The sequence below is a fragment of the Synchiropus splendidus genome, chromosome 13, assembly GCF_027744825.2.
Source record: "Synchiropus splendidus isolate RoL2022-P1 chromosome 13, RoL_Sspl_1.0, whole genome shotgun sequence".
Classification (NCBI taxonomy): domain Eukaryota; kingdom Metazoa; phylum Chordata; class Actinopteri; order Syngnathiformes; family Callionymidae; genus Synchiropus; species Synchiropus splendidus.
The window spans coordinates 21,234,786-21,245,456 of NC_071346.1; the positions used below are offsets into that span (position 1 = coordinate 21,234,786).

The 10,671-nt window shown below is 42.8% G+C and overlaps 4 non-coding genes across 4 annotated transcripts; 2 read left to right on the forward strand and 2 right to left on the reverse strand.

The window, feature by feature from the left end:
• Positions 1–769: 769 nt before the first annotated feature.
• On the reverse strand, positions 770–883 carry LOC128770177 (U5 spliceosomal RNA). The gene has a single exon (XR_008416495.1). It is a non-coding gene; the product is annotated as a U5 spliceosomal RNA (small nuclear RNA).
• Positions 884–2,087: 1,204 nt separating this feature from the next.
• Positions 2,088–2,161, reverse strand: trnai-aau (transfer RNA isoleucine (anticodon AAU)). Its single transcript has one exon. It is a non-coding gene; the product is annotated as a tRNA-Ile (tRNA).
• A 2,134-nt stretch (positions 2,162–4,295) lies between these two features.
• LOC128770165 (U5 spliceosomal RNA) lies at positions 4,296–4,408 on the forward strand. The gene has a single exon (XR_008416484.1). It is a non-coding gene; the product is annotated as a U5 spliceosomal RNA (small nuclear RNA).
• Positions 4,409–6,350: 1,942 nt separating this feature from the next.
• On the forward strand, positions 6,351–6,424 carry trnak-uuu (transfer RNA lysine (anticodon UUU)). The gene has a single exon. It is a non-coding gene; the product is annotated as a tRNA-Lys (tRNA).
• Positions 6,425–10,671: the final 4,247 nt, after the last annotated feature.

Consider the following 10,671-nt stretch of genomic DNA (forward strand, 5'->3'; position numbering starts at 1 on the left):
GAACTGATTTCTAATTCACCCAAAACTAAATTCCTGATGAAGTGGCTGAGTAACAGTGTTGTTGTGGCTGAGTGGTTAAGGCGATGGACTAGAAATCCATTGGGTTGTACCCACATAGGTTCAAGTCCAACCAATAACGTTGGTGTGTGTTTAGGATGCTTTGGTCATTTTGAGTCTGCAGAACTGTCAAATGACAATAGTGTTGTGCCTTGAGGTGGAATACGCCGCACGAAGTGATGTTGTGCCCACCAGGAATCGCTCTGTGGAACCGTCACGTAACAGAGTGTGTGTGACTTCATTGGTATTCAGCTGACTGGAGTTCAACCAGACTGTATGCTGTGACAGTCCAACAATTCAAGGCAGGGTCTGATCTTTTCATGAAGTCTCTTCAAAGTATTGGGTGAAACCCTTTGAATGCAGAAATCAAAAGATTCCAGTCCCCTGGCAAACGTACGGGCTGACAGCACTGTGAAATTACCAACCGAACACCTGTGGTCTCTAACCACCAGCCTTTCCCACAACAGCCAAACGTGCTGACCAATTACGTCACAGAGATATGAGAATGAGGATCTCTACAAAAAGAGAGACACTTTGAGAGCAGGAAGACATGTTCTGAAAACCATGGAAATGGAGTGAATGCTCAATTGAAGTTAAACAACACACTCTGCTGCTTCATCGACACACATCTTGGGAATAACAACTCATCTCTCATCAACGCACTTGTGATCCAAAGTCGTTAATCAATCGGGTTTCATTGGACACAATAAGAAGCCCTACAAGAGCTGGGCATCAAAAAATCAGTAAATACTCATGTTGTTCTTCTACACGGAAATCTTTAGTAAAAGGCGAAAGATTTATACGATCTGAAGAGAAACATGAGTGAACTACTGACACTGAACCAGAGAAAGACTTGTATTCTTCCACATCAACCTTTAACTCATGGTGGTGTTCAGCCTTTGAACAAACCAGCACTTCAAGACAATCCTCTGCACCATCGTTCCAATCACATCTGTGAACTAGTGATCGTCTTCTGTTGTCATTGACCTGTTTTGCACACATATAAGTGATCAGAACACAAAAGAGAATTTTCTCATGTTCTGGAGTCGTCCATCCTACATCGTGCTGGTCTCGGTCGCAAACATCATCCACAACTTTCCTGATGTTCGGGAAGAGGGGAAAATGGACACATATCGCTCCGTGGAAACATACCACAAACAGTTTACACAACTTTGTGGTGATCATTTAATACAACAGTTAAATGCATTGTGTTAAATCTATTTGTCCTGTGAGTTGATGTGCTGTTGTATGGTTGATATATACTTTCTTAAATTATCACCTACATATATATGTTTACATATCCATGTATGGTTTATATTTTGCAGAAATTCTGTAACAGAAGACTCATCACCAACTGCTTCAGTGTTGGTGAGACCGTCCACTTCCAGGAGCTGACCAGAGGACCACTGGCACAGACCACATGTTTTTGTCGCAGATGAAGCGTCTCCTTTGTGAACAAACAGTTATCAGTGCACCACAACTGCTCGTTCAAGAGTCACCCACCTGTTTAACAGAGCAAAGGTCCTTGCATATTATAATTCATCTCTGCAATAAAACAACGCTGTGTTCAACTCAGTTTGTTGACATTTGATTGATTTTGATTTTTTTCTGTGAAGCCATTTTACACAAAAAGAAATGTTCAATATCAAACTCCTTATTTGCAAAATATAAAATAAAAGAACTCATTCATTTATACTCATCCAATACACACAGTAAAAAAGTCAAACTTGAAGTGAACTACTACACAAAAAAGCGATCCAGAAAGCACTATATGTTTTCTTTCATATTTAGCCTGAATTCAGATCAGTTTTAAGGTTGGGATGTGCAATATCCTGTCAATAAAACAGTTAGTCAGTGGAGCATGAGGCATGTGATCTCAGGGGCTGGTGTCAGGCAAATACAGAAGAGGAGAGGCATTTCCTCTATGAGAAGCTTCACTGAGGCATGAGCATTGAATAACAGATGAAATGGGGGAAGTTGCACATGTACAGGATAAAATAACAGAAATACCTTAAAGCTTTATGTTACAGTGGCCAGTATGGGGATCGAACCCATGACCATGGCGTTATTAGCACCACGTTCTAACCATCTGAGCTAACCGGCCAGTTGCTGGACTTATTATTCATACATTTCAGGTGATATTATCATATAGCAAGCTGGAGTTGGACTTGTCACAACAGTGTCTGTTTCTCCAGCAAGGATTCAAGGCCTTTCTTTCTCAATTCCATCTTCCTGATTGAAACGGATCCAAATTACAGGCAGATTAAGGAAGCAGATTAAAGGTGTATTCTTTTTGAAGGAGCCACCAAACCGCGCCTTTGAAACAGGCGTGAGTCATCTGAAGTTGGAGCTGAGATTATTATTCATACAAGAAATGTATCAAAATAGTAAAAGTAGTTTACCTGCAAAGTTTCAATGTTCAGCACCGATCGAAGCCTTTGAATCACATTGACCTTTGAAACATCACGTACCACAACATGAACATTGTGTTCATCACTGAGAGTCTATTCCTGAAATAGATGGTGACTCAGCTATGTTTGTAATATATGTTATTTGGTCTTTGTCTCTCGCTCAACACACGCACAAATCAAGCTCATGCGCTAAATATATGGAGCATAAACAAATGGATCAATGAGAGACATTGGTGTTTACAGATGACACAGTTCATCTTTCATTGGACTCAACAATGAACTACAGGTGGTCAGAGGCATGAGAGCGTGGCCATGTGTTTCCAGTGTTTTGAGCAGCTCTGTGGTCACCTGCTTCATGCTTCAGACTGCTGAGCTGCCTCTTGTGATTCTCTGCAATGGGCCACCAGGAGAGTCAGATGTCAGATGTGGCAGTGAAATGAGGGGTGAAAGGGGATTATAGTAACAGCTGAAAGATTAATCTCAAACAAGGCCGATACAGAAGTTCCAAAACCGAGCGGCTCATCTGTGACCTTGAGATGATAATCATGGGCTCGTCCAGGACTGGAACCTCTCGCAGCCCAAGCCATTATCACACTGCTCGACCAAGGAGCCCTATTTATGTTCTCTATACAGCAGGAGAAGAACCATGATCACAAAGGTGATGAACAAGTTGTACAAGGAGACACAAGGAGACATTTCAAGGATCAGAAAACCTATATGTGTGTTTTAGAGAAACTGGATGAATACAAAGACATCTTCCCTCTTTGTTTGTTGTCCACCCAGAGAGCGATCAGATCCTTTATTGCATTTTGAGTACACGTAGTTTCAGCATCTAGCGCTGAGTCGCTTGAGAGACACAGCCAAGGTCACGCCTCACAACCAACTGATGACAGTCTTCATGATATAGATTTATGTTTAATGTGCCGACGACATGCGTAGTTTCCACAGCCAATATATAGTGTGCCCTGTTAAGCAATAAGATATGAAGATATGATGTCAACAAAAACCACTGTGTGCCTCACTGACTTTTCCCAACTTTTCACACTTCTTCTTTTAGAAGACAAAAAAATGCTGACACCTCATCGGTTAACTTCGATGTGCTTCCAGGGTTGGAACACAAATCTGCACCCACTGAGCCACTTGTGCATCAGTTTGAACCCTCTGACACAGATTGATATGTGTGTCGTGGAGATCGGCATCATCTCTGGAACAGTGAGTGCAATCTTGTATTTTAATTGCAAGCTGATCACATCCTTGGGTGGACTGGAACCACCAACCCTGGTTGGATTGGTGAGTCACGCTGCATTTCTACGGGCAACCAAGCCTCGTTGGCGCAGTAGGCAGCACGTCAGTCTAGTAATCTGAAGGTGATGAGTTCGAGCCTCACAAGGCGCACTGTCTTTTTGAAAAGTGATATGGATTTCCATCCCATTCATTTACGTTCAACTGTTTTGTGGGACAAGCTTTGCAACATGACTCCTAGCACGACCTTTATTTATGGTATGTTTCTACGGAGCGATATGTGTCCATTTTCCCCTCTTCCTGTACATCACGACAGTTTTGGATGATGTTTGTGACCGAGACCAGCACAATGTGGCATGGATGAGTGCAGAACACGGGAAAATTCTCTTTTGTGTTCTGATCACTCATATGTGTGCAAAACAGCTCACTGACGACAGAAGACGGTCACCAGTTCACAGATGTTAATGAAACGATGGTTCAGAGGATTGTCTTGAACTGCTGGTTTGTTGAAATGCTGAACAACACCATGAGTTAAAGGTTGATGTGGAAGAATACAGCTCCTTCTCTGGTTCAGTGTCAGTAGTTCACTCATGTTTCTCTTCAGATCGTATATATATCTTTCGCCTTTTACTAAAGATTTCCGTGGAGAGCAACAGCATGAGCTTATACTAATTTTTCACACTCTGCTCTTGGAGGGCTTCTTATTGTGTTCAATGTAACTCGTCACGTCAATAACTTTGGATCACAAGTGCAGAGTTGTTATTCCCAAGATGTGTATCTATGAAGCAGCAGAGTGTGTTGTCTAACTTCAATTGAGCCATCACTCCATTTCCATGGTTTTCAGAACATGTTTTCCTGCTCTCAAAGTGTCTCTCTTTTTGTAGAGATCATCATTCTCATGTCTCTGTTACGTAATTGGTTAGCACGTTCGGCTGTTTCATCCTATTGAGACCTACGTGTTGGTCGTCCGCGTCCAGCCTTAATGGGACATTTGTGGTGTTGACAGTTGAGGCACAAATATTCTGCCATCCATGGTTAGATGGCAAAAACAATTGGCTAAGCCTGAGAATTGAACCCAGGTCAACTGCTTGGAAGGAAGCTACAGTTTACACAAGAACACCATTGCACAGATTCCTGTCAATGAACATTCACTTTCACAAAGAGAAATCGAAAATAGCGGATGAACAAACATGCGGTGAGATGAGGTTTTTGGCCGACTCAGTTCGGCCCCTCAGCTTCTCTATTTTTTTAAGTCCATGTCAGCTCAAGATATGTATCTACTCAGTTCCACTCTGTACATAAATTGATGCATCAGCCAAAATATAGCAGTGTGAGTGTTCTGAATGTGGGTTGGAATACTTGAGCTTCATTTTCTAAATGTTGTGATGTCTGCCCTGCTCGCCCCTCTCTGTCGCTCTTTTGCCTATTTTGGATTCCTACTGACTCAGAAGTCCGAAAGATTGTAGAATGTCCTTCATTCATTTCCTTCAGTTCTTCATTAATTTTTTTCATCATGATTTGTAATTGTGCCAAAATCGCTGACTCACCTGCAAAGCATATCGTGAGTACTTTGAACTAATTTCACCAGTTAAATCTGCCAAAACACAAAACTCTGTGACCTTCTCTGTGACCTTCTTCATTCCTAACCTTCTCCCTGAGTTTTCGACTGCATCCCAACCTGTAATGCTTGGTGGAAAGGCATGTAGTAGTGGATGGACTCACCAAGCTGTGACTAGCCAAACTGCAAACATGGAGCCTGAAGTAGTTACAGCTCTACACCTGTTTCAGAAAGCTGGTAAAGTGAAATGTTTGTGTTGGTTTTGGATGAATCCGGTTGCATTCTGGAACATCAGGCGTAATTTTCCAGTGTCTCGTCTGGGTAGGTCATCTGAACAGATGATCTGAAATATTGAAGCACAGTATCACAAACTTTACTCTTGTTTTGTGACAGCTTTACACTTCCAAATCCTAGCTACAGTTAATGATGTGATCACCCTTTTCCTAAACTTCCTCATTTATTCCAGGTACGTCCCATATGGTGTCGTTGTTTGGCCCCTGGTATGGGAACCACATCGGGACGCTCCAATCGATCAGTCACCATGATCATGATCAAGCCATAAACCCCTTTGGGTGGACCCCTGTCCCATAGGTTGTCGTTTTCCTGGTTCTTGCCCAGGACAACCAGCGTTGACTATTAGCTTGGAGCTTCTGACCTTGTGCTGGCACTTGACAGAGATTTGAATGCAAAACACTGAGACAAGATTTCAGCATCAGAGCAATTCACTGTCACCATTGGTATTTATGTACAACTGTTTTGGGACACAAGCTTTTCAACACGACTAAGTGATGCGAGCCATGTGACAACACAATGTCCATGCGATCGGTTCAATGAGGTTTGTGACAAAGAAGTGGAAGACCGTGTTGGTCAATTCAAAGATGAAATGGTGGAACCTTTTGCTCTCATTCTCTTTATTCATTTATTCCCTAAAGTACTGCTACCATCTTTCTTTCACACTCTCTCTTTGCTGAAAACACATCGCTATCACTGACTTCAATCACACAATCCTTCTGCACATTCTTCAATCCTTGAAAACGGAAAATTTTTTGTTCACAGATCCACAATTTGTTCTGTATCAGCATGTCTCCGTGGCGCAATAGGTTAGCGCGTTCGGCTTTTAACCGAACGGTTGGTGGTTTGAGCCCACCCAGGGACGAGACCTGTTTTATCTTGCAGTAAAAACATCATTCATGTACTCACTCTGACAGACATGATGTTGATCTCCATAAAACCAATCCTCTCAAACAGGGGTCACCAAACTGTCCCAGAAAGGGCTGCAGGTTTTTGTTCCAACCAACCAAACACACACAGTTTAACCAATCAGGTGTCAATTTGGAGACCCCAACTCTTAACCATCGTTCCATGAACATATGTGAACAACTTCTGTTATTATGATTATTATTATAAATATATCCACACGGTCCCTTGTCCCATGATCGTAGACAGAGACATAGACATAGACTCCCACAAGTCCCATATGGTCTAGTGGTCAGGATTCCTGGTCTTCACCCAGAAAACTACCATCATTATGGTTTGTTGATGTTGTTCAAAGACAGATTGTTGTCATTACTCACCTGTTCCAAACCTCCGTTAACTCGAGAGAAGGCATAAATCCCGCTACGTTTCACACGCCAAACGAGCACTGTAACATTCAGTTGATATCTTTGTTGTCGAACCTGTGTCAGTCTAAATAAACACGTCAACTTATGAACCACTGCCTCAGACAGCTGGTGTCAGTGTAACCAGTGAGAAGATCTTTAGTTCGGGTCTGATAGCAGTGTACTATCTATTTCAGATTTATGAAACTTCTGAAATCGGATGACATCCATCACATCACACATCATACAATCACATACAATATTGATGAGCATCAAAAACAAAAAAAAAATAAGATTTTTGTTTACCAGTGACATAAAGTGCTGCTCCAAAGAAGGGACAGAAATATGTTTTCTCCATGGAAGCTTTTAAACCACAAATAAATTGTCCTGATATTTAAACAGTTTGATTTGTCTTGGAAAGAAACAAATGCAGATATATGTATGAATGTATATATCTATATATCTTGTGCTGGCCAGCTTTATAAAATTAGTTCTGAGGAGCTCTTCTGTTTGTGAGGAGAGTATCAAGCATTGGTGCTCAAGCTGATCTGAACTTGTCCTCCGCGACCATCTGAAGATATCTTCCTTTTAAATGCAGTCTAAAGTCCAATGTTCATCTACAAGGGAGATGCAAACATGTTTAACAGACGATGGATGGCAACTTGTCAGAAGTTCGGATCACCTGTATCATGTGTCTCCTTCATCGTTGCTGCAGCGTCTCAGGACCCCGCCTCCCCAGTAGAGCACTGGCAACCAGTGTTGGGCAAGTTACTTTAAATCAGTAACTTAGTTACAGCTAGTTAGTTACCTCGTTGAAAAGTAACTTTGTTACTTAAGTTACTCATTACTTTCAAAGTAACTAGTAAAAACAAAATCATCTGAGAACAGTCACGGTCATCGGCCTGGGTTGGGAACCAGCAACACTGGGACAGAGTTATCCTTATTTGTGTGGCCTGCAGCAGTGCCAGAGATTGAATTAAAAAAAAAAAAACATCTGCTGCCATCGCTCTTAAGTACGGGTGGACGTACTCATGCAGGTCCACTATACTAACTAGGATCCTGTCAGCAGTGTTTAGATCTCTGTTCACATCTCTGTCAAAAGAGTTTTGTGGTACACTCTTTTTCTATTTCAGGAATATTTTATCTGACTGTCCATTGTGTGGGGACAAAGGTGGGAATATTCTTTAAAAACACCTGGGAAATTATAAGATCCAGAGAAATAATCCCAGGAAGAGTTTTATTGGTGGAATGTTTTGACTGGAACAAGAAAGTGAGAATCATGAATGTGTACACTCCTCCAGACTCTGCCTAGTTCAATGTCATAATGCCATCAGAAGTTCCCCTATTGAGCAGGAATCAAGATAACGGTTGCTAACATGGAGGTAATGTCGTCTCCTAAAACCAACAAGTCTTCCAGTCTCCTTGAGGGAACTAACGATAAAAATGACCTGGTTCAAGGAAGTTGAGGAAAATGAGCAGTTTGTCGCCGCGAGTGACGAAACACATCTGATATCAGGTTTGTCATGTGCTCACCACAAGCATCGGCTAAGACAGAGGAACACACACACTGCATCAGGTTACACACATCACACTTCCCTAGGAGCCTGGATAGCTCAGTCGGTAGAGCATCAGACTTTTAATCTGAGGCTCAAGTCCCTGTTCAGGCGATGCTTTGTGTCTGGCCAAGTTGTCTGTTTCACTGGTTGTGTGTTGGTGTAGGTTGCAAACGGACTTGGTTCAGGCTCTGATACGTTAAAAAAAAAGTATCAGAACTTGAAAATATCAAACTATAACAGAAAGGCTCTTTCTAATGAATTCAGTATTAAATCTACCGTTCTGAAAATTTTTCTGAGTTATCAACATTTTTTTTTTGTTTTCGTTCCGAAACCCAAATGCGTTTTCTGCACTGTTCACACACTGATCAGATTAGCTCCAAAACATGTACATTTCACATGCCACTGTAGCTGAAGGGATCTATCAAGTAGGTGCAGCACGAATTCAACCTGTCTGAAGTGGTTTCAAAGAGTTATCAACTTTATTATGTTTATCGGTCTAAAAAACACCTTCTCTCAGGCTGAAAACGCATTTTCGGCACTGTTCACTCACTGATCAGAATAGCCTCAGAACATGAAAATGTCACCAGCAACCATAGGAGAAACACTGTTTCTAGTATATACAACGCTAAACCTACATTTCTGAACTGTCTTTAGAGGGTAATCAACAATTTTATTTTTGCCAGTCCGAAACCCACTTTCTTTTTTGCTGAAATCACTATATTATTATATTATCTATATTATATTCTGTACTGTTCACTCACTGCTCAGGGATGCCTGAGAACATGAAAATTTAACCTGACTTCACAGCAGAAGCCGTCATTCTAGTAGCTGCAGAACTAATTCAACCTCTCTGAAGTGGTTTCAGAGAGTTATCAACATTTTTATGTTGGTCTGAAAACCACAGTGCCTCGGGCTGAAAACGCGTTTTCTGCACTGTTCACTCACTGCTTAGAAGGGGGACTCAGAACATGAAAATTTCACCTGCAATTATCGGAAAAACGCTCTTTCTAGTATATTCAACACTAAACCTCTACGAATAGGGCGCTGTGACTGGCCTACAAGCAGTCGAACCGTTCCACATTCCCTGCTTCCAAGCCATGGGATTGAGAGTTTGACGAGAGCCAGGCGCTGCTATGAGGTGGATCCGGAGACTTTGGTCCCAGAGATGGCTGAATTCCATGTGGTGGAGTCACGCAAGTTCGCACTTGTCACCCCCGCTACATGGCATCAGCCGCCCATCGCATCGAAGTTGAGCTCTCTCTCCACCGCCAGCTCAAGAATCATCCCACTTCACTGACGACGAGTTGGCATTGGATGGCGAGACTACTCACAGGGTACGACAGCAAGTTGTCTGCCCACAATTGGAAGAAATCCAGACTATTCCCGGCCCAGTTCTGACACTCCACTGGCACTAGGACCACACGTGGTCAGGTACGGCGCTTACTACAAGGTGGAGGGTTTGGATTTGCGGCGCAGCGTTCCCTCTCACTTAGCCATCATGCACGATGCGCGATGCCCTCGCTTGACTTACCCCCTGAGGAGTGACTACCCGCTGACAGAGCCACCATCACGCAGTAGAATGGTGTCTACGTTGTCGGCAACCAACTCATAGCGCTTGAGAACATCATCGCGCTCCTTATGAGCTCTGTGGACAGGCTCATCCATCGCAGAACCTCTCTCACTCCACTAGAGATTTTGGTGTTTCAACAGTCCGTCGGCGTGGTCTTCTGCTCGCGGCGCCTCCTCCACACACAGCCGCTGGCCGGGGGAAATACCGCTACTGGTCGAAGGGGCAGTTTGAGCCCAGCCGTGGGGATCATAGACACTCTGATCATCGCTGCTCCTATTGGAGAGACCGGTCGGCTACTCTCACCTCTGCTCCCTCCAAAAGCGTAGGAAGCACTTTGTATCTAAAAGTATGCATCTAAACCAAAGTCTAACTTGAAAAAAAAAAAAAAAATAAGATGCATTACTTTGGTATCTGGCCTGTTTCTTTTCTGCCCAAAATTACGGTTTATCACCCGCCACGTTTTCTTACGGTTCCAGTCAGTGCGATTTGTTTTTGCTTGAGATCGTCTCAGGAGTCCGAGCAGTATAGTAACAGTCTCTCTGCTTCTTTATCCCTGACGTCAGAACTGTCCCTGGGGAAGTTTCTGGAGCTAATAAGTGATGTTTTTCCTCAGCTTTGACACAATAAGAAGCATAGGCGTCAAATAACTCTTGCCCTTCTCTCAACAGATCCCAGTTCC